This window comes from Harpia harpyja, chromosome W (genome assembly GCF_026419915.1).
Source record: "Harpia harpyja isolate bHarHar1 chromosome W, bHarHar1 primary haplotype, whole genome shotgun sequence".
In the NCBI taxonomy this organism is placed as follows: Eukaryota; Metazoa; Chordata; class Aves; order Accipitriformes; family Accipitridae; genus Harpia; species Harpia harpyja.
Genome location: NC_068968.1, coordinates 2,666,012 through 2,679,729, shown reverse-complemented (window position 1 = coordinate 2,679,729; position 13,718 = coordinate 2,666,012).

Here is a 13,718-nt window from a genome sequence, read left to right as displayed (position 1 = left end):
AGAAAAATCCATTTACACTACAAACAATCACTGTACACATAGGTTAATCTGTACCAATGTTTTTTCCTGGCTTTTTTTTTTTTTATCATTAATATAAAAGATAAATACCATCTTCACTACCATTTAAATTTTTGGACAGGAAAACATCAAGCAAATTAAATGACCCATTTTTATTCTAAATAAATATTGTCCTGTACCATTTTTATACATGATAATTGTTTCAATTCTATGCTTTAATAGCATTCTATGTGGTAAAACCAGAATATGGCAATTCCTATTTTTATCAAACTCTCTGTAAAGGCAATTCTGAATAGACTTCACTAAAATCAATTCTCTATGCTACATGACAGGTCTCAACCCTGAAACCAGATCCTGAGTTGGGTATTCTCTGTGTTTAGGTAGTAGCTACTTGACTTTCATGCAATGCCTGTTTTATATCTAGAACAGGCTCCATCAAGCTCCAAATTCAAATTATAAAAGGAGTTTAAAATTTGTATCTTCATATGTGATCTGGCTGGTTTGGAGTTAGAGAATACAGTTACTGGGCTGTGAGAGTCTAGAATGAATCATATTGCTTGGTGTGGTTTCTGTCATTAAGACTACCAAAGTAATTAAAATGTTGACGATGTTTCATCAACATGATAAAATATGAAGAAGAGGATTTTAAATGACTGTGTATCTTTTAGAAGATAACTATATGGTGACAAATTTGACACATTCAAAGCAATGGCTCCACAGCCCCAATTCAGTATCAGGATTAAGCAAAGCACATATGTAGTTCCTTTCCAAAACAGGGCATACTTCCTAGAGAAGAAGTTACAGAAATACATAGGACTTTAAAGCTTGCTTGGATTATATACAGTGTTGAAGTATTCCTTCTCCATTACTTACCTGTTTATTAAGCTTTCAACCTTAAAAAGCTTTTAGCTGAAAAATACAAAATTACAGTGATACATTACATGTTTTTGCAGTATAAATATATCTTTCATTGCTCAGAAGGACACAGGAGCCAGATCAACCCTTACAATTACTCTGCCATTTTCCTTGGTGATTCTGAACTTAGTGGGATTAACAGTGTATTTTGCTGTCCACCTTAAAAATTTTGAACCAAATTGTCTCTTCCACATCTTGTTTTTTGCCACAGTCTTTTCTGTAGTTCTCAGCTAAAAGGCTTAATTAAACTTCAACACCAGAATCCAAATTGAGAATACCCCTAAAATGTTGTTTTGGGAAACCTGAAGCATATTTTTATTGCCCACTACATCACTGTTAACTGTGCTTATTTACTTTTCCTGGTATAGTGTGCATAAACACAGGATGTCCTGGTTTCAGCTGGGATAGACTTGATTGTCTTCCTAGTAGCTGGTACAGTGCTATGTTTTGAGTTCAGTATGGAAGAATGTTGATAACACTGATGTTTTCAGTTGTTGCTAAGTAGCGTTTAGTCTCAAGTCAAGGATTTTTCAGCTTCTCATGCCCAGCCAGCGAGAAAGCTGGAGGGGCACAAGAAGTTGGCACAGGACACAGCCAGGGCAGCTGACCCAAAGTGGCCAACAGGGTATTCCATACCATGTGACGTCACATCTAGTATATAAGCTGGGGGGAGTGGGGGTGGGGGGAATTGCCACTCAGGGACTGACTGGGCATCGATCGGCGGGTGGTGAGCAATTGCACTGTGCATCATTTGTGTATTCCAATCCTTTTATTATTACTATTGTCATTTTATTAGTGTTATCATCATTATTATTAGTTTCTTCTTTTCTCTTCTATTAAACTGTTCTTATCTCAACCTACGAGTTTTACTTCTTTTCCTGATTTTCTCCCCCATCCCACTGGGTGGGGGGCAGTGAGTGAGCGGCTGCGTGGTGCTTAGTTGCTGGCTGGGGTTAAACCACGACACAGGAGCAGGAGCAATGCTGACCAAAATATACAAGGCCATCAGAAGTACAGGGATTTAACAAATCAGTGGATTCTTGCACTTTTTGCACAGTGCTTCGGTATCTGCGCTGGAAGCCCCCAAAGAAACCTCTCTATAGATTCATGTAGAAAAAAATCCAATGTTATCTACTACACATGACACTACATGTGGCATCCTATATTACACTGCAAAATCTCTTCATGCACTGAGATCTTTTTTTTCTATTTTGACAAAAAAGGTATATATTTCAGATGGAATAATATTTTTAAAGGGACACTGTTTCAGTTTGTTTTAGTCTGGTAACCCAACATCATGTCTGTTATTCACAAAAGGATTCAGAGAACATGATGAATCTCTGTTATTGTCTTTAGAAACTCAGTGAATAATGTTAGTCTAAGCCTACCAAGTAAGACAGTGCATTTCACCTACCACAAACATGGCTGACTGTCTGATTCTGATCTAATCATAGAAGTCAAATGAAAATTTCCCTATGGTAAGACAAATCTAACTTGTTTTAAGTGGAGCCTGCAACAATTTATCAATCTGTCAGCAACCAATATTAGAATTCCACTGAAGCAGATTTATCAGATGCTATAATAGAAGACAACTTTTATTTATTTTTTTTCTTCTATATTTCACTTACTTATAGTACAGGAATTTGAAAACTTTCTCAACCATAACTAGAGCATAATTTCTGCCAGTGGTGCTTCCAAACATGCAATCAGTCATTGTCATCCATATAACTATGATGACTTTAGAAAGTGGTATATGGGAAAGAGAGTTTAGGAGCCACAGCACTGATGATCTTGGACAATAGATCATTGCAGTGTCCTTCAGGGCCATAAATGGAATGGCTCATCACCATGAATTATTCTACACTGATGAATTATTCTACAAGGAGTTAAGGGATATCTCTAGATCAGCTGTCCTTGTCCTTATGGGCAATTGTAACTTCCCAGACGTCAACTAGGAATATCATACAGTGGACACAAACAGGTCCAGGAAATTCCTGAAGCGCATTGAAGATAACTTCTTGGTGCAGGTACTAAGGGAGCCCGACTAGGAAAGGTACCCTCCTAGATTTGTTATTTGTAAACAGAGAGGGACTTATGGGCAAAGTGGTGATTGGTGGCTGTCTTGGTCACAGTCATCATGAAGTAGTGAGTTTCAAATCATTGGCAACAGGAGAAAAACTGCCAACAAAACTTCAGCCCTGGATATGGGGAGAGCAGACTTTGGGCTGCTGAAGGAGCTAGTTTAAGCTTTCCCTGTTCCTATGAAGTACTTGCTTTTTTTCCCCCCCTAAAAGAGGTTAATTGGCTTCACAGTTTAATTTACTTAAATCATAAACTGCTTGCTGCCTGATTGCCATTCAATTGCAACTGGATTTCAGAATTCATGCAGACATAAGGACACCATATATACTATAAACCTGCAGCACCCTAGCTCTTTAAGTAACGTGTTCGTATCTTGAGGGTTGTGCATATTGGCAGCCTGTCTGGCTTAGAAAACCTACCTGCTGAGTGTCCTGCTTTGAAACACAGCTATCTATCTCCATATCAAGCTGCATTTGGATATAAATCATAGCTCATGTTAAAGATGCCATCCAGGCATGTTAAAGGATAAAATCTCTAATGTTATTACAGGATTTGAAAAGGGAAGTACATTCCTCAAATTCAACATAAACATCCAGAAAAATTAAACCCTGAGGTTATATGTTGAAAAGCCAAACCATAAAGCTTTCACCTTGTTGGAGAAGTCAAAGAATTTTTTTGTAGTTTGTGGTCTTAGATTGACTTTATACAACCTTCAAACTAACCAATAATGTGAGAGAAGAGCTCTGAGCCTGTCGTTTCTGGGCTCCTTCATGGTAAATCACAAACAAATATTTCTTTAAAAAATCAATCAAATTATATAGTTACCAAATAACAAGGCCTCACAAATCAATAGCTTTGAGGTAAGTGTGTGAGAAAATGAGTGACATAACTGTCATATCTTTCAAATCAAACTTCTCATAAAAGTATATCAAACTTCTAGTAATTTTAAAAAAGTACCAAGACGCTTATGTATTTTTGACTTGATTCAGAATAAATCTATGGCTTGGTAAATCTGGGCACAGTTTCCTGCCCTGCTCTAAATTCAAGATATGTAGGCCCCCAGTACTTTGGTTCTCCATTGTTAAAATGGAAGTAAAGCCTTTTCTGTTGTTGTTAGGATAAATAGGGTATAAAGGACCATAATTTCTTCCCCATCCTACTTGGTGCAGCCCCAATTGTTCTGAACAATGCGTCCTTAGTGTCACGTGGCAAGGAAAGGACTACAGCGTAGTAGTGCTCAGCCTCTCCCTTGCAGAATATTTCTATCAATCAGGCTCAATGGTTGAGGGAGTTACATAAAACCATAGCGTGGCCTACTTAAAAATCAAAACCAGGGACATGCCCTTATTTAGGTCTAGCATTTGCAAGCCAGCTGGCATGGAGCTCTTAAACATTGACAAAATACTGCTGTGTCTTTCACCATTGAAAGTACCATGAAACTGTTCTTCCTCTACTTTTTTCTAAGTCCTAAGTGATTGATCCTAGGAAAACTAGTATCTGTATTGCAATTCCCTTCTTTCCCACTTCTATTAATTAATTTTGATATTGATTAATTTGAGTTTGATATTTACATTTGGTAAGAAGAAAAACACAAGGAAAAAATATTCTTTCCTTATGGAGTTTTGCCATAGGGGTCAGCTATTTATTCTTCAAACATTCAGAATGGCATTTCCTTAATTTTCAAGAATACATTTGGATCTCATTATTGAATGCAACCATCAATTATATGTAATTATTTTAAAAGCACTCTTATTATGATTTATTGTTTTTATAGTGTCATACACAGATCAAGATCTTGCTGTGCTTGAGACTGTAGAAATTTACCACAAAAAAGATGACATTTGTTCATGCACGAGTATAAAATATATAAAGAAGGTATTTGTTTTTAAACTTATTCAAAATCCTCCATTACAAACATCTCCTTTTGCAATCCTCTCAGAAAGAGGTCTTCCTTTCAGTCCTCACAGCCTGAAAGCATCCTGGACATGTGAAGTGAGTGAAGAAGTGCTCATCTTAGCATTCTAGACAAGAAGGCAATACACACTTTTTGCATGTAAGTTTAAAGCAATATGTGAGGTGCATTAGAGTATAAATTCTAATGGAACCGTGAAGTTTAAAGCTATTATATCTGGAAATTACCCAGGGTACCTATGGAAGCCCTTTATCCCTATTCATTAATATTACTGCAGTAGTCTGTGGTCTAAAAGTCCCAGCTTATGGTTCAGAGTCTCATTGTGCAAGGCACTGTACATGTAGTGGTGTAAAAGATTCCACTGGAGACATTTGAGAGGCTATAGACTGCAATAAGACAAAATGGGAGAACTGGGGTAGAGCTCTGAAGAAAGAGCATTGTGTCATGTGGCCCAACTGTAAAATAGAAAAACTGCATGTAATTATTTCCCAAGCTGAGTGTGATGATGTGAAAGGGAAGAACTAATGATGATGCACTCTGATTGTTAGAGGTTTTTCCTTCCAGGAGCTCAAGGTTACAAGAAGTGCTCTTCACTTGGATTTATTTTTTTTTCTTCCTTCCACTAGAAATGTGATGGTTACAAATAAATTCTGTACACAGGGAGTTAATAACACTCCAAAGATGTCATGAAATAATTGTAGTTACTAATGCCAGACATACGGTCTTGGCAATATTTTTGCCTGACTTCAAGCATCCTGTATTGATCGATTAATTATTCTACCAATGAACTAACAAATATTGACCTTATAGAGTTAAGAAGCATTTAGCCAAGTCAGTAATCTACATCAATCACTTAATGGAACATCAAAGCTCAGCATCTCTGACAGTTTTATGTCATTCAGCAAAATTCTCTCTATGCTTTGATGATACCTTGACCTTTCTTATTAGGCATCCTTGGCAGAAAACTAAAAGCACTAATAAAATTAAACCAGTGGATAATGCTTTGTTATCTGGAGTGAAAGAGTCACTGCTACAGGATTCAGGATTTTCCCTGCAGATTTACCTACCAGCAGGGGTAGCATTTCTTTTTCAAACTAAAAATATAATTTTCTCGTTATATGATCAGGCAGCATGATAGAGAAATGTAATTTTACCACATCAGAGTATTAGGAAAACCGTAAGGAGAAAACACTGGTATATGTATTTAAAAAAAAAAAAGTACATACACACAACTTCAGAATAGGACTGTGAAGCCTGGCACACTCTTAACAGCTGAGGATCTGTATATGCAGCTGTCACAGCAGCAATTCAATTCAGCTTTGTCTCTGCACAAGAGCTATTACTAACAGCTCTGATCAGGTAGACAGAACACCTTTGCTAGAGCTTATTTACCCTGCTTCTGGAGTATGTTTTCCACCTCTAAACCTAGCTAATGTGTGTTTTCACAACACAGCAAACATTGCAATCACTTATGACTGCAAGCATAGACATTGGCACTGGTGAGGCCGCACCTCAAGTACTGTGTTCAGTTTTAGGCCCCTCACTACAGGAAAGACATGGAGGTGCTGGAGCGTGTCCAGAGAAGGGCAACCAAGTTGGTGAGGGGCCTGGAGCACAAGTCTTATGAGGAGCGGCTGAGGGAACTGGGGCTGTTTAGTCTGGAGAAAAGGAGGCTGAGGGGAGACCTTATCGCTCTCTACAACTACCTGAAGGGGGGTTGTAGTGAGGCGGGTGCTGGTCTCTTCTATCAAGTAACTAGTGATAGGACGAGAGGAAATGGCCTCAAGTTGCACCAGGGGAGGTTTAGATTGGATATTAGGAAAAATTTCTTTACTGAAAGGGTTGTCAGGCATTGGAACAGGCTGCCCAGGGAAGTGGTGGGGTCACCATCCCTGGAGGTATTCAAAAAGCACATAGACAAGGCACTTCAGAACATAGTTTAGTGGGCATGGTTGATGGTTGGACTCTATGATCTTAAAGGTCTTTTCCAACCTAAATGATTCTATGATTCTATAGGCAATTAGGAGAAATTTCAGGATCGATAGCCCTTGTCCTTATGGGAGATTTCAACTTCCCAGGCATCAACTGGGAATATCATACTGCTGTGATGAGCAGGTTTTGGAAATTCTTGAAGTTTGTAGAAGATAACTTCTTGTCACAAGTACTCAGTGAGGCAACTAGGAAAGATGCCCTCCTAGACTTGCTATTTGTGAATAGAGAAGGACTCGTGGGGGATGTGATGGTAGGTGGCTGCCTTGGCCACAGTGATCATGAAATGGTTAAATTTAAAATTTTCAGTGTAATAAGAAAAAAGGACAGCAGAGTTGCTACCCTGGACTTCAGGAGAGCAATCTTTAAGCTATTCAGGGAGCTATTTAGCAGAGTACCCTGGGAATCTCCTTTTGAGGGCTTAGGAATCCATGAGTGCTGGTCTGTCTTTAAGAACCACATTTTAAAAGCACAAGTGCAGGCAATACCACTGTGTCATAAATCAAGCAAGCGGGGCAGAAGACCAGCTTGGCTGAACAGGGAACTCCTTGTGGAGCTCAAGAGGAAAAAAAATTGTATGATCTCTGGAAGTGAGGTCAGGCTTCGCAGGAAGATTACAGAGCTGTGGTTCATTTATGCAGGGAAAAGACATGAAAGGCCAAAGCTCAACTAGAGTTGAAACTGGCCAGTGTTGTTTCAGATAACAAGAAGGGCTTTTTTAAGTATGTTAATAGCAAGAGGAGGTCTAAAGAAAACATTGGACCAATACTTGTTGAAGATGGTCATCTGACTAATAGGGATGAAGAAAAAGCAGAGGCATTCAATGCTTTTTTTGCCTCAGTCTTTAATAATACTGATAGACCTTGGGCTGCCCAGTGTCCTGAGTCAGAGGACCACAACAGTGGGAACAGTGACTTTCCATTTGTGGACACTGAAATTGTAAGGGGCCAGCTGTATCAACTGAATGTTCACAAGTCCATGGGGCCTCATGGGATTCATCCCAGAGCTCTGAAGGAGCTAGTGGATGTTACAGCAGGACCCCTCTCGATCATCTACCAAAGGTCTTGGGAGTCTGGGGAGGTCCTTGCTGACTGGAAGCTAGCCAATGTTATTCCAATCTACAAAAAGGGCATGAGGGAAGACCCAGGGAACTACAGAATTGTTAGTCTGACCTCAGTTCCTGGAAAAATTATGGAGAAGATTATACTGGGTACTACTGAAAGACATTTAAAGAACAATGCAATCATCAGGCACAGTCAACATTGGTTCACAAAGGGAAAGTCCTGTTTAATTTGAGATCCTTCTATGATAAGGTCACCCGCCTCATGGATGAAGGGAAGGTGGGGGATGTAGTTTTTCTGGATTTTAGTAAGGCTTTTGATAAGGTCCTTCACAGCATCCTTCTGGACAAGTTGTCCAACTGTGGGATGAGCAGGTTCATGGTGCACTGGGTGATGAACTGGCTGAAGGACAGAGTTCAAAGGGTTGTAGTAAATGGGGGCTGCATCTGGCTGGCGACCGGTCACCAGAGGTGTTCCTCAGGGTTCAATTCTAGGGCCAGTTCTGTTCAATATATTTATCAATGATCTGGATGCAGGAGTTGAATGCATCATTAGCAAGTTTGCTGATGATACCAAACTGGGAGGTGCTGTTGACTTTCTTGAAGGGACAACAGGCTTTGCAGAGGGATCTAGATAGACTGGAGCATTGGGCTATGATTAATCGGATGAAATTTAACAAGTCAAAATGCTGGATTCTGCACCTAGGATGGAGAAATGCTGGGCACAAGTATAAATTGGGAGAGGAGTGGCTGGAGAGCAGCCCTGCAGAGAGGGATCTGGGGGTGCTGGTTGACAGTGTCAGCAGTGTGCCCTGGCAGCCAAGAGGGCAAACCACATCCTGGAGTGCATTAAACACAGCATAACCAGCTGGTCAAAAGAGGTGATTATCCCTCTGTATTTAGCATTGGTGCGGCCTCACCTTGAGTACTGTGTGCAGTGCTGGGCCCCACAATTTAAAAAGGATGTTAAGGTACTTGAATACATCCAGAGGAGGGCAACAGATCTGGTGACAGGGCTGGAAGGTATGTCCTATGAGGAGCAGCTGAGGACTCTGGGTTTGTCTAGTTTGGAGAAAAGGAGGCTGAGGGGCAACCTCATTGCTCTCTACGGCTTCCTGAGGAGGGGAAGTGGAGAGGGAGGTGCTGATCTCTTCTCCCTGGTATCCAGTGGCAGAACACCTGGGAATGGTTCAAAGCTGCACTTTGAAGGTTCAGACTTGATATTCGGAAGCATTTCTTTACCGAGAGGGTGGTCAAACACTGGAACAGGCTTCCTAGAGAGGTGGTCGATGCCCCATGCCTGTCTGTTTAAGAGGCATTTGGACAATGCCCTTAATAACATGCTTTAGCTTTTGGTCCACCCTGAAGTGGTCAGGCAGTTGGACTAGATGACTTTTTTAGGTCCCTTCCAACTGAAATAGTCTATTCTATTCTATACTCCGAGAAGACTGGTGGAGTGCAGTAGCAGCTGAATGAGGAAGGTTTCTCGCACAGCTTCGCACTCCAGAGCAGCGAAGTCTCCAGTCACTCTACATTAGTGGCTAACACCTCAAGCCAGCTCACCTCACTTCAAGGTAACTCATTGCCAGTCTTTAGGGTAGTGAAGTATCAATAGCTACCCTGATATCATTATAGTCAGGAGTAAACTTCATGCCCACAGAAAGGAAATCTGTTCTGCAACCAGCCCTGAATGACAGGAGGAATGGTACATTGACAAAGAAAGCATCAAAGGTAAATTGGGATGGAAAGAGAAAATAGAGGATTATGACCTTCATTTTTTAACCCCAGCAACTAAAGTAGTTCCTCCCCTTGCAAAAAACAAGTCTAGAAATCCCCTTCTAGTTTTCCCAGAGGACTCACTTTCATCTCCTTGTCTTTATTATTCAAGTACCACTTGCCTAGAGCAATGTGCTGTAGAAAGCACCTTGGGAATTTACATTTACATACCTAAGTAACTCAGGAGAATCAGGTGAGAGGTGCTTTCCATGTTCTGAAACCCATTGCTTCACTAGGCTGGTTTACAGGGAAAACTAGTCTGGCCATCCTTTCCTCTAACTTTCAAAGCTGTTCTTTCGATCCCCCATCTAAAAGGGGTAAACATACATCACAGTGATGGCTCCTGCTTAATACTGTTGCAGAAACAAATACGTGAGTAGGGTCCATCTGAGTTATGAGAACTACTGGAGTTCTACAGAAAGCCAAAAGAGACAAAGCGAAGTCTTTCAGTCCCAAAGCTTGGGAAGACTGTATGATCACAACAGTCTGGCCATAGGGAGTCCTGATTCAGCCCCACTGAAGATGTTGGGAAACTCTTGCTAGCATAAGTCAAGACTGTTACCATAGAGGTGCCTTAATGATAGTTATTTCTTATTCACTGACACAATAATTCATAGTTTTAATTCTTCATAATTGTTTCACTGGGATCTCATGTGAAAGTCCCTGTTCTTGGTGAAATCTTTTCTTTTTACTAATGTTAAGCTGCATCCAGGTTGTTTTTCAGCTTTAAATGGCTGCTTTTCACTGATCATTCTTCATTTCTCTTTTCTAGCTGCATTGGTGATGATTTCTTGCTGAATTCTCTTCTTGACAAATATTTTGCCAAGACTACATTTTTAACTGGTTGCCAACTAAACTACATGTATGAGTTACCATGAGAAAATGGTGCAGTTCAATGTGAAACCAGATTTTTTTTTTTTTTAATAGGACCCTGAGCATTTAACTTTTATATCTGCTAATGATGTAGCCCAATTTTGGGCACCTAAGTAAGAAACCAGATTTTCAAAAGTGCCCAATAACCAGCAAGCCTTTAAAAATTCATCTTTTTACATTATGGGGAGCTGAGCTTTTTTTGAAAATTATGGCATTTAGTGTCTAAATGCAGTCACACATACTTAGAAAATCTACCTGTTTCCTTAGAGGAAGTCATTGAACCTAATATTACTTTTACGTAGCCTGTAAGTGTTACAAGGAAATTAACAGTTAATAAAAATCTATGGTGCTATAGAAATCCAGTTTCTGCACTAACCAAGTACAAAAACAATCTTACTGTTTCCTACATTCTGACTTAGGGGATAATTGCCTCTTACAAAACCGTTTCTAATGGAAGAAAATCATAGAGAAATGAGGTGTAAGTTCATCATACCTGTCCATCTCCCAGCCTTAAAGCAGGATCAACTCTAACCTGGTTCATTATGCATAAATCCTAAGAGCTAAGCACACATTCAAGGATAAACCATATAAAAAAGACTTAGTTCTCTGTCCAAGCCTTCTAAATTTTAAATAGAAGCAATAATAAAAAAGCCAAACCAATGCTGTTTTATGAAAATTCAGAGATATTCTGTGTTCTTATTGCTCAAAACCAAAAATGTATTGCTTTTGATATTCCAATTCATTGTATATGGAGATATTCAACTCCCCATTTGTTTGCTTCTATTATATTTAAGTAAGATAACTTTATTTAAGAGTTTCATCTGAAATGATGGCATGGAGCAGAACTCTGGAAAACAGATAACCTGACTTTATAAATTGTATATAATCTACAATAATAACCAAACATTTTACCACACACAGTATAGATGAAATTGCATGCTATTATCAGTATCTGGAATAAAGGACACTATTTGTCTATCACCTACAACAGATATTCATGTCTGCACATTCATACACACTTCCAGCTACAGAACTGAAAAGATACATTATTTAAAACCACTTCCAAATGATGGAAATATTTTTTTATCACCCTGCCACCTATAAAATATGTTTTGTGCACAGAACTATATTGAGTAGGGAACTCAGTCTAAAATAAATTGTGTTGTTTTTCTTTTCTTGAGTGTTAATTTACTCTTAAATATTCTAGATGTACCCTCTTTTAAATGGTACATTCTGTTTCTATTTTACTGTATTCAGCAGTCAGTGTTGATTACTCTTGGTAACCATGGAAACAAGGCAGCTAACTGTACTTAAATCTTCATTTGTCCACTACTTTTACAAAATACTGTACAGTTCAGAATGCTTTCTTATTGAAGACACGGGAAAAAGCTGGAAAGGAGAAATGCATAACCTCTTTTAACTAATAATGTGATGGGGATATGTTCTGTAAAATAAACATTTATTCTCTTTGGTATTTAAACATTCTTTATGATCCTATATTAATAGCAATTTCAGTTTTCAGGGTCTTCAAGGCTTTACTATACCCTAGTATTGTTCATTTCTTGTCTGTATTTTAAATCTTCCCATTGGACCACTGGGATCTTTTCTGATATTAGGTGTTTGCCTTCTGTAATAGTCTGCTTCTGGATTACTACTAGTACCATAAGATAACAGCTAGAGAGCCTGGCACAAGCACAGTTCTCCTCTGATTTCTTTCTACAGCCTCACAGGTTAGTAATCCATACGATGGTGCAGAATAATTTCAGCTGCTTGTATGATACTCATGAGCTCCAGTCCAGACATAAAAAGACAGTCTTATTTGTGTAAAGAATCAGGGACTTGGGATGGACAGGGTATATCAACCCGCAGAGAAACTAAAAAATGCCATCCCATGAACTGAGAAGACTGGAGAAAAGGTTTTGTTTTGGTATAATCATGTAAATCTGTAATGAGTTATCAATAAAGCAAACTTCAGGGAAGGAGAAAATTTTAATGACCAATTGTGTGCATATATTCTGTTTGGAGACAATAGGAATCCTATTTCCTTTTCAAATAAAAAGTACTGAAAAAGGTTAGATATCAAAAGGATTCTTTGACTGGTTTTTTTGGGTGAACTCCTTAAGAACACATTATTTTACTATCACTGATGACACAATAAATTAAGCAAGCTTTGTTGTGATGTGTGCGAAACATTTCCTTATCACAACGTTTTATAAAAATACATATATGCTCAGGCTAGTATGTGTTTATATACAACAAAGAGAATGAGGTCCAGTAAGCCATCTGCATTTTACCTTCCTCTTCTTCAGATATCTGCTGCCAGAGTCTCTCCTTCTCCTAGACATGCACTTTCTACCACTGTGCATTTCTCTAACAAATGTTTGGTTTCTTTTCATATAGTAAGAAACATTTCCCCCACCACCACCTTTTCTGGAGCAAAATTGTTACCTTCTGCACATGAACCTACAAAATATCAGTTTGCAAGATAAAGGACTGACAAAACCTACAGTGAACTGAAATTGACCTTTCAGAATGGAAACATTTTTTTAACCCTAACCAGACATTGCTATACCCTTCCTAATACATCTCATAGAGTACTTTGGATTTGATCAGTAGAAAAAGCACTTGTATTTGCAGTGTATCATAAGACTTTTAAGACTGGTATGAACAACCATTTTTTTGCTTTTTCTAATTCAGCTGAAATCTCTTGTTCTATAAAGTTAGGTTCCAGTGTCCTGTAGTGAAAAAAAGTGTTTTTCACAGCAGTTTGCTTGGCTCCAGAGGCAGACCCGTAGCTGCCTGGCAGCCCTATGTAAAACTGTGTTTTACCCATACAATATAGGCAAATAGGGAACTCTGCATAGAAATGGGCATACTGTGGGCATAGGCTACTGATAGACTTGCAGATTTGGTCCAAATTATTCTCTCTGCTTTTTCAGATTTGTGTATAGCTTTTGCTGTGATTATTGAAAGTAGGTGTTAAGTCATCCAATAATTGCTTTTTTAGAATAACAAATCCACATCATATATATTTTTAACATAAATTTGGGCATGAAATAATATGTCATAAATTGAACAGCTGCTGTAATTCTA